Source organism: Apostichopus japonicus, chromosome 19 (assembly GCF_037975245.1).
Source record: "Apostichopus japonicus isolate 1M-3 chromosome 19, ASM3797524v1, whole genome shotgun sequence".
In the NCBI taxonomy this organism is placed as follows: domain Eukaryota; kingdom Metazoa; phylum Echinodermata; class Holothuroidea; order Aspidochirotida; family Stichopodidae; genus Apostichopus; species Apostichopus japonicus.
In genome coordinates, this window is record NC_092579.1 from 9,411,931 (window position 1) to 9,421,656 (window position 9,726).

The 9,726-nt window shown below is 38.8% G+C and overlaps 1 protein-coding gene across 37 annotated transcripts in view; it reads left to right on the forward strand.

Moving 5' to 3' along the window:
• Positions 1 to 2,742, forward strand: part of LOC139959375 (gamma-adducin-like) — a 75,289-nt gene extending 72,547 nt beyond the window's left edge. For 4 of the 37 annotated variants that reach the window (XR_011790061.1, XR_011790039.1, XR_011790040.1 and 1 more), the window contains one exon: positions 881 to 2,740. The gene's annotated coding sequence lies outside the window, so the exon portion shown is untranslated. Of the gene's footprint in view, positions 1 to 880 lie in introns of all 37 variants that reach the window. The other 33 variants (XR_011790060.1, XR_011790047.1, XR_011790045.1 and 30 more) reach the window with 17 other exon arrangements.
• Positions 2,743 to 9,726: the final 6,984 nt, after the last annotated feature.

Sequence of the window (9,726 nt, forward strand, 5' to 3'; positions counted from 1 at the left end):
GCATATTGATGTTCTCTTTTAGGTCTGATCGTTAGGAAAATGCAGAATAAACTGCCGTGTCCATTTGGAACCTGGGAATTGAACCCTGCTACTGGAACAAATGTATTCCATCAGAGCATAGACAATGATTCAGAGAAATATGGCCTTTATATTAATAATCTGTTGTTTTCTCTCCCAAATTTTTCTCTTTGGTTAAACAATGAGTGAAAAGATTCATTCGGTTGGAAGCAGCACCGTCCCTTTTCACACCTTTTTTTTTGGGGGGGGGGGGGGGAAGAGACCTATTAGCCCTTAGGGTCTGAAAATATTACAATAGGATTATTGTGGTGGACAGGACAGACAACAGTTATTTTTGCTTGTAGCTGAATGTATGATGTCCAGGGATCACAAGGAAGTATCAAAAGCTCGATCAAAACTGCCGTTTTTTGTACTATCGAAATTTGTCAGAATAAAGAAATTGAAAGCCAAAATATAAAGAGTTTATCTGGCATTGTAGACTGCGATTGAACCAGTCTTTGTCATCTACAAATAATAGAAAGTGGGCCTCCATTTCTGTTTGTGACAGCAATACCAAAAAATGACTGCAAATTAACAAGTTTTTGTAAACTTTCTCTATTCAGGGATTCGAATCCTAAATTCCACTCGAATATACCCCCCCCCCCTACTTATGAACTGTCACGTAGCTCAAGGTGACAAACTTACTACAAAGATGAGAATATGCCTTAGGTGGTTCCTAATTCAATGACGTTTCTCACAGTTAATTGAATTGACTTCCCCCACCCTCCAGATTATCCTCACCCATAGAAAATACCCTCCACCCAAGAATACTTTAAAAAAAAAACCATGGCTTACCAAGAACCTCTCTGCGTTCATTTTTCAGATTCCAATGAACCTTCCATCAGCAAAGGAATGGCGCAACTCGGTCTGAAGGACAATCGACCGCTGGCGGAATGGCTTGACTGGTACAACGCCAACCAGCCGGACCTGGCCACCAAGCCCAACTTCACCACATTTCCACTGGACTTTAAGCCGTCACCGTGCAAACCGCTCTTCTTTGACATAGCTCTGAACCATATAGAGTTACCCTCCTTGGACGAGAAACTGGAACAGAATAAATCGTCCCCGCAGGGGGGTCTGGGTGGGTTCCTGCGTGGATGGTGGAGCGGGGGTGAAAAGTAACTCTCGAATTGCCACGATGTCGGAAAAAGGATTTCGGAAAAAAGGTCTTTTGTATACATAAGCCGGTAGTATTTGGGAGGGCTCTCACTCTTCTCCTGCATGTGCTGTAATCATCTTTTATTTAAGTTTTATTTGATTTCATTTGTTTTTTTTTTAGTATAGAAAACTGCACCTTGTTGCAATGCAAACACAAAGATGGGGAAAGGCCAAAAAGAATAACACTCACTTTTTTAACATGGCTTGGCAAACAAAATTTGAAGAATATTCAAAATGGGAATTGGAATTTTATATATTTTGGATTTGGTGTTTGTGTGTTTATCTTGTTTAGAGAAAAAGAAGAAAAAAACAGCATCTTTATTTGATGGGGCTTTAAAGTTTTAAAAATGGGTTTCGGGTGTTGATTTCTTGGTCTACAAACATTGCGGTGCTTGACTGACTGACACTTTATGGGGGGATGTTAAGGTGACTGAATTTGATATTGGCAGGAGTTATGGATGATAGTTGGAAGGACCAGGGGTGGGGGGGGTGGTGAGGCAAAGGATAGAGAAGGAGAAATGAAAGTGAAGAGGGAGAATCTTTGAATTGAATTTTCAGTTTGCAGCAGCACAGGTTTACTGCATGAAAAGGCTATATTTAAAGAAACTTTCAATCATGCACTCATCGTGTATATAATTTGGGGTGTGGTAGTCGGAGCGGGGGGGGGGGGGTGTGTGATTGAGACAGCAATGAAAGGGAGCAACCTTTCCACATATATGTTGTTTGTGCTATGGTAGTATCGTTTCCTTTTTCAAACTGGAGGGCAAAAATGTAAAAATTAAGTTATCTAAAATTAATTCAAAATCAGGTTTAGTGAATAAATGAAAGTTAAAGAAAATTTTATTGATGGTAGCAGGGGTGCCATGGTATTGTAAACTGAATAATCAATCAGCCATGGAAGGCCAACTCCTTTTTGTTGGGAACTTGTCGTCAAGCAAACCTATGGATTCAAGCCCTGTCTGGCTAAAGTAAGATGGGGTTATTATTTTTATCTAGGAGAAATCAATTCTTTTTCCCCTCATGTTGAAATGGTCTTCCAAATGTTTATAAAAAAATGTCCAAAAAGAATGTACTGGTGTGAATTGGATAGCCACCTGGTGTGAAGTAAAAAGGCCATAGGCTTATCCCATATGTACATGTGACTGCTTAGTATCATTAAATAACTGCCCTCCAGGCTGATATTATAAATAATAGAAACATTATAGAAAATAACTGTCTGTTGTCACCCAACCATCTCAATAGTAGATGCAGGTATCACTAAGAATGTTTATGAAATATGTATTGCATGTTTTGATTAGTATTTGCATAATAATATGATGAGGGATAACCTGTTTCTAGACAGGTAGTTGAAGGGTATTAACTGTGGTGGGAGGGATGAAGGTATATCCTGTCCATGAACTGATTTGTCATTAAAAAAAAAGAAGTTATTTCAAAGTATCATTCTTTTTTTCTTCCTTTTTTTTCTTCCTTTTTTTTTCTTCCTTTTACATGAGTATTGTAAAAGGAAAAGCAGAGGTTGAGTTTGAGCCATGGACCTTGAAATGCAAAAGCAAAAGTCTTTACCACTAGACCATTAGGTGGGCCCCTGGTTTCTAGAGCTTTACAAATATTTAAAGATCCTGCTGTTTTTATAAAACATTTTCTCCACTACTCCTCCCCCCGACTGCCGATTAGCTAGTCAGGGGGGGAGGGGTGGCAGCGGACTCCACTTGTCCGCGCGTGAACCTTGTGGGGGGAGGGGTGGCGGCGACCTCACCTTGTCCACACCTTTACCCCCTCTCACCTTGGTACTCACCTTGCCCACCTGTCAGGAGGAGGGGGCTGCCCACCTTCGGGATTCACCTTATCCACTTGTCAGAACTCCTTTTGCAAATACTCACCTGGGACTTGAACCGGTGCAATCCAAACCAATTGCTTACTGAACGATGGAATAACCAATTACACCATTTCGGTTCCCTCTGGAGAAACTTCGTTTCTTATATTTATACTTCCACTCCCTCCAGAGGGTAGAAAAGTAAAAGGCTCTGTCTGGACATGAACCACAGACATGATGCTCTGTCTGGGAATCGAACCGGAGACATGGAGTTTGTCTGTCTCTCCAGTCCAGAGCACTACCAACTGCGCCATTACAACTGTTGAGAATTAATGCTCGTTTCTAATATTTAAACTTCATAGTCCAGAAAGGAATCAGTAAAAGAGCAAAAATATAAAATGCTCTGTCTGGGGTTCGAACCGGAGACATGGAGTTTGTCTGTCTCTCCAGTCCAGAGCACTACCAACTGCGCCACTATAACTGTTGGAATTAATGCTCGTTTCTAATATTTAAACTTCAGAGTCCAGAAAGGAATCAGTAAAAGAGCAAAAATATAAAATGCTCTGTCTGGGGTTCGAACCGGAGACATGGAGTTTGTCTGTCTCTCCAGTCCAGAGCACTACCAACTGCGCCACTAGAACTGTTGAGAATTAATGCTCGTTTCTAATATTTAAACTTCAAAGTCCAGAATGGAATCAGTAAAAGAGCAAAAATATAAAATGCTCTGTCTGGGGTTCGAACCGGAGACATGGAGTTTGTCTGTCTCTCCAGTCCAGAGCACTACCAACTGCGCCACTAGAACTGTTGGAATTAATGCTCGTTTCTAATATTTAAACTTCAGAGTCCAGAAAGGAATCAGTAAAAGAGCAAAAATATAAAATGCTCTGTCTGGGGTTCGAACCGGAGACATGGAGTTTGTCTGTCTCTCCAGTCCAGAGCACTACCAACTGCGCCACTAGAACTGTTGAGAATTAATGCTCGTTTCTAATATTTAAACTTCAAAGTCCAGAATGGAATCAGTAAAAGAGCAAAAATATAAAATGCTCTGTCTGGGGTTCGAACCGGAGACATGGAGTTTGTCTGTCTCTCCAGTCCAGAGCACTACCAAATGCGCCACTAGAACTGTTGAGAATTAATACTTGTTTCTAATATTTAATCTTCACAACATTAGAAGGCAAATAAATAGAAAATCAAATGCATCCTCTGGTGTTTGAATTCAAGACAAAGAGTATGTCTTATTTTTTTTCAGTTTATTGACAATTTCATTGTACAAAACAATAATAAATATGCAAAATTATACAACATAACAACTTCGCCACAGTAACTGTTAATTGAGAAATGATAGGCTTTTCTAATGATTTAACTGCAAAATGAGGAAAAGAAATACCAAAACAATACATCCTCTGGGAGTTGAAATCTAGACAGAGAGTTTGTCTTACTTTCTAAGTACATAACACTAACCACAGTAACTGTTTAGAAATAATTATTAGTTATTTGATTTGATTTATTTTGTTTTTTTCACGTGCAAATATACAATGTGAAAGGAAGTCTTCTATAAAGCATACAATAGCTTAACAAAGTAGAAGACTGGTCAGAAAAGCATTATTTGGACAATTGCTTCCCATCTAGCAAAAACATATCCCTAACAAACAGTAAACCGGCGTCGTAAAAGCTTTTTTTGTCATAAACAATGGTATTATCAATTCTAATAAAATTATTAGGGATTTGCACACCCAATTTCCGATGGTTTCTTAAAGGTAGCTAAGCTTATTCAAAACCATACAAATTTGTCCAATGAAGGTATTTTTAAATACAAGAAATATCCTGGTCATGAAAATTATAATTAAAAAGCAACTCTTTACCGGACGGCGACAGAGAGGAATGAAATAAAAGAGCTTCCAATACCACGTGTTGGCATTATTACAATAACGCTTGACCCAAGAGGTTTTGAGAGCACCAACAAAGCCGTGAACATATATTTTTTTTAAACCCCCCTTTTCAATGGGGTTATACATAGTAATTTTCCTTACTTTATCAGTTTTCCCGTTCGAAATAAATCAAAAATAGTACTTTGGATCTTTTCAATAAAATCTTTTGGAGGGCTATGCAGATTCCTTGGGACCACGTGTCTCCCGCACGGAAGCAGATATGGACCTGGGAGTTGCAAATTTGGGCTCCTGAGCATCGGTTACCCCCTGTTACGTCATTTGGGCGAAATCGATTTTGGATCGATTTTTGGTCAGTTTTGGCAAAACTGCAAATCAGGTTTTTTGCCCCCCACGCCCCAACACAGCACCTAATTCCAAAAAAAAACTTCAGATTCGTAATCAGCGTGTCGCGAACTACCAGAAAAGATACACATTTATCGCTTTTGCGACAATTTCTTTTTTCACCTCAAAGAAAAGTAAGACCGAAAAACTTTTACGACGAACAAAGCTTATAAAACCTTTTGTTGTCCCTAAAAGTTTTTCGGTTTTCTATTGTTCCTCAGAAGTTGCAAACTGAGCGAAATAAGTGTCATAAGAGGGTGCTCGACGCATCTTGCCAGTGATAGGCCTACGTGATTTCAAAGCAGTCAAATCAAACCTTTGTTTGTCATCTTGAGTTTTATCTTGACATTTATGAATAAATGGGTCAATTTTGGCAAAAAACTGCAAGAGGTACGTACCCCTTACGGTTTTTTTAGGTGAAAACTTTTTGTTATTTTGGAATTGGGTGTTGTGTGGGGGCGCAAAAAAACCTGATATATGATTTATGAAAAACTGTAGAAATCATAGGCCTATAAACAACAAGACTTTCCCGGTCAGATAATTACACGAAATTTGTGTATAACAAAGACAAGGGTGTCTTCTACTCCACGTCTTATTTCAAAGTTGATGGGTATTTCAAAGAGAACAAGAGAGGGGGCTGAAAAGAGGGGTTTTTCAAAATTGTGCACTTATAAAGAATACGTATTTCTATCGGGTCTTTTGCAGTGTCGGAGCTAGGGGTATTGGTCGAGGGGGCGAGGATGGTCTGTAGGGGCGCTTTCGACACTATCTAAGCGGAGCGCCACCACGAGTTGGCGCGGAGCGTAGAAAAATATTTGAATAAAGATGCTCCCTAGATCGCCGGAAATGACCCTTGCCGGGCCTTGCTAATATGCAGATAAATGAAGAATAAATAGGTGTCATCGCCAAAAAAATGTGACAAATGTCAATAGGTAGATGAGAGCGCATTAAAAACGTCAATAATCGCATATAAATAAAAAGTGGTATAAAGCTGAAAAGGGCGCCAGCAGTCCATTTGAGTCCGTCAGGGGGGCATCCGCCCCCTGACTGCATGGACGCTCCGCCACTGCCAGATAGACCACCCAACCCCCCCCCTCCCCTTCCATGGTACGCCATTTGACGCAAGAATAACACACCCTCAATGCAACCTATAGCTAATGGACACTTTCGTGGTATGATTATAGTCCCCCAAATGAGCCCATATCCACCGATATAATAAAAAAAATGTTCTAATGAAAAATAAAAAAAACTAGTAAATGCCCACCACATTATTTTTTTCTGAAAAAGGCAAGTCTCTCTTAGAAATATGTGATAAATACAACTTAACGATAATTAACCAAAATACCAAACCTAGGATGAACCCAATAAACAATATTACAGAACTACTTGACTACCCATATAACCTCAAATCACCTCGCAACTAAAACACATTCGATACAAATCCTAGAAGATGACTAAATCAGTGACCATTTTCCACTCGTTTTTGAGCTAGACATAAACCTCAACTGCGTACCAAATAACGAATTGACGTATAACTACAATAAAACAGACTCCCAAAATACAACAACCAAAACAACGAGCTAAATTACATCGACAATTACTGTGACAGCGTTGCCCATCATATTTTCTATACTTTCAAAAGACACTGTCCCTTAAAAACAAAACAGAAAACGAAAACTAAATAAGAATATTCTTACACTTATGAAACTCAGACGTCGCCTACGTAGAACTTATATCATCTCCCGAGACCCAACTCTAAAAACCCAAATTAACCAACTTAAATAGCAATAAACAGACAAATATTGGCGGATGAACAACCGCGTCCAAAACAACTGCGATTTAATCATTAATGATAAAAACCCGAAACACTTTTGGAAAATTAAAAAAAAAAAAAATATTAACCCCATTACAACACCAAACACAGGTAAAACAGACCAAGGCCTTAGAGATAACGTAGGTAACCTCATCACAAAAACTCAAGACCAAATAAAGCTAATTGAATCGTACTTTAAAAGTATATTCAATATCTACGATGGCCCCCCATACGATATCAGCTGTAAACACGAAATAGACCGTACAATTATCAGTAATGCAACCAGCTTTAACACCAATCCATTAGGATGTCTCTACAAAAACATCCCTCTGCTCAATAAAATAGATATAAACAGTTGGTATAGTGCCACTAAAACATGCATCCTCCACTGGTCCTGACAACATAAATGACCAAATGCCTAAAAACTCCCCTCCGATATTCATTAACTCTCATATTTTCCCACTATTTAACGAACTCCTTACACTGGGTTATTTCCCAACCCCATGGAAATCCGCCAAAAAGATTTTAATACCGAAACTAAGTAAAGACCGCACCAAAATTCAAAACTATCGACCAGTTAGTCTCCTCCCAGCCTTAGGTAAGATTTTCGAAAGAATTATAGATAACCGCACCATAACCCACCTAGAGCAAATTAATCACCTTTCCCGTATCAATCGGGCTAATTCCGCGCACACAAATCTACAATAAACCAAACTTTCTGCTTATCTTATTTTTTTAGCCTCTGAAGAAGATCCTGCTAGGATCGAAACTTTTACACATTCTATTGCACAGGCTCTCTAGTGTATAAGCAGTTTGCTAACAGTTTTATTTTATTTTCATTCTGCTTATCTTTTAGGCAGAACAAAGGTTTGTGAATCCTTTGTTCGTTTTAAAAGTTTTTTTTTCGGGTTTCTATTGTTCCTCTGAAGTTGCAAACTGACCAAAAACGAGGCCGATAGAGAGCGCTCGACGCATCTTGCCGGTCATACGTTATTTCAAAGCAGTCAAATCAAACCTTTCTTATTCATAACTGTTCTCCAGTTTCACGGTGTTGTTTCCTCGGAAATTGTATGCTAAGCGATAGAAGTGTTCAATGTTTTAATCGTAATTTTTTCTTCAAAAATGGAACGGAGGGTGCTAAAATACTGCCTGATACTGTTGTTTTAACTGGTTGTTGTATATTAATAGTTTTCAACCGCTCCGCGACATGAGCTATGCAGATTCAGGAAACGTTGCCTTGACCATTACTTTAGCAACAAGGCAATCAAAAGAATTAAGATCTTTTAAGGACTCAAAAATGTAGAATTTATATTCCAAAATGTTTCAATACCCAGAGAGAACAGTCTTCCTATGTGAAATAAAGACATACAGATGCTCTATGTATGAGCACATGGACATATTCTTTGATCAGTTTGAGCAAGAAAAGCAGCTCTGTCACCCCTTTAATAATTAATGAGTTACATGACATTGTTTTATTTTCACTATGAAACATTTTCACAAGTCACTGCCAAACCTAGAGTCATGTAGTATTAATCACTGAAAATAATGCCAATTTTAAGACCATTTGAAGTTCAATAAAGGTGTACGTGTTGAGTTATCCTGTTTACAAGTACAGCATTTTGATCATCTCCCTCCGTTCCATTTTGAAGAAAAAAATAGCATTATTTCTCAACAGTTGCTGCGACGTTGTGGTTAGCAAGGACGTAGGAACCGGGGGCTGGGCTGGATCTAACTGCGCCAAGGTTCAATACAGGGGAACTTGAAATGCAGCTATTGGTCAAGACAAATTGGTGGGGACACGGTTTATCATGTCCCCACTACTGAAAAAGTTGATGGGGACGCGTCCCGCTGTCCGCACCAGGATCTGCGCCCATGGTTTAGAGGCTGTTCATCCTGGAACGCCATTTTCATGCTCACTTATATGATGTGATATCTGCTGTTTGCTTAACAAATTCGAATAATTGAAATGAGACTGAAATAAATAACTTTGATTTGTTTATTGTGCAATTCCCGACATTCTTTTCATTTCGAAAGACGCAGTTTCAAGTTCAGTACACTGAAGGTTTCGATTCTCTATCTGCCTTCAGTTTAGGTAAGATCTTGGGATATTCATCCCTAGATATCGCTGGATATTGCTAGAAATCCATACAGCACAGTGTTCTTGGAATGTCTTGGGATTTTTCGGGCCTGATCTTGGGAAATTGCAAAATCGGGAGTGGTTACACTCCATTTAGGTCAGTGCACGTATGGCAAACCGTTTTAACATTTACCTCGCAATTCGACTTAAGTCGAATACATTTCACTTAAGTGGAATTCAATATCACTTAAGCAGAATACTATTTAACTTACGTGGAATTCTATTTCACTTAAGTGGAATACCATTCCACTTAAGCTTAATTGTATTTTACTTAAGCTGAATTCATCAACTTGTCACTGCATCTTACTTAAGCTTAATCTATTTCACTTAAGGGGATTGTATTTCACTTAAGTGGAATTGTATTCTACTTAAGTGGATACAATTCCACTTAAGTGGAATTTCCTTTCTATTTCACTTAAGTGGAATACAATTCCACTTAAGTGAAATGTGATTGGATAGTCTATTTCACTTAAGTGGA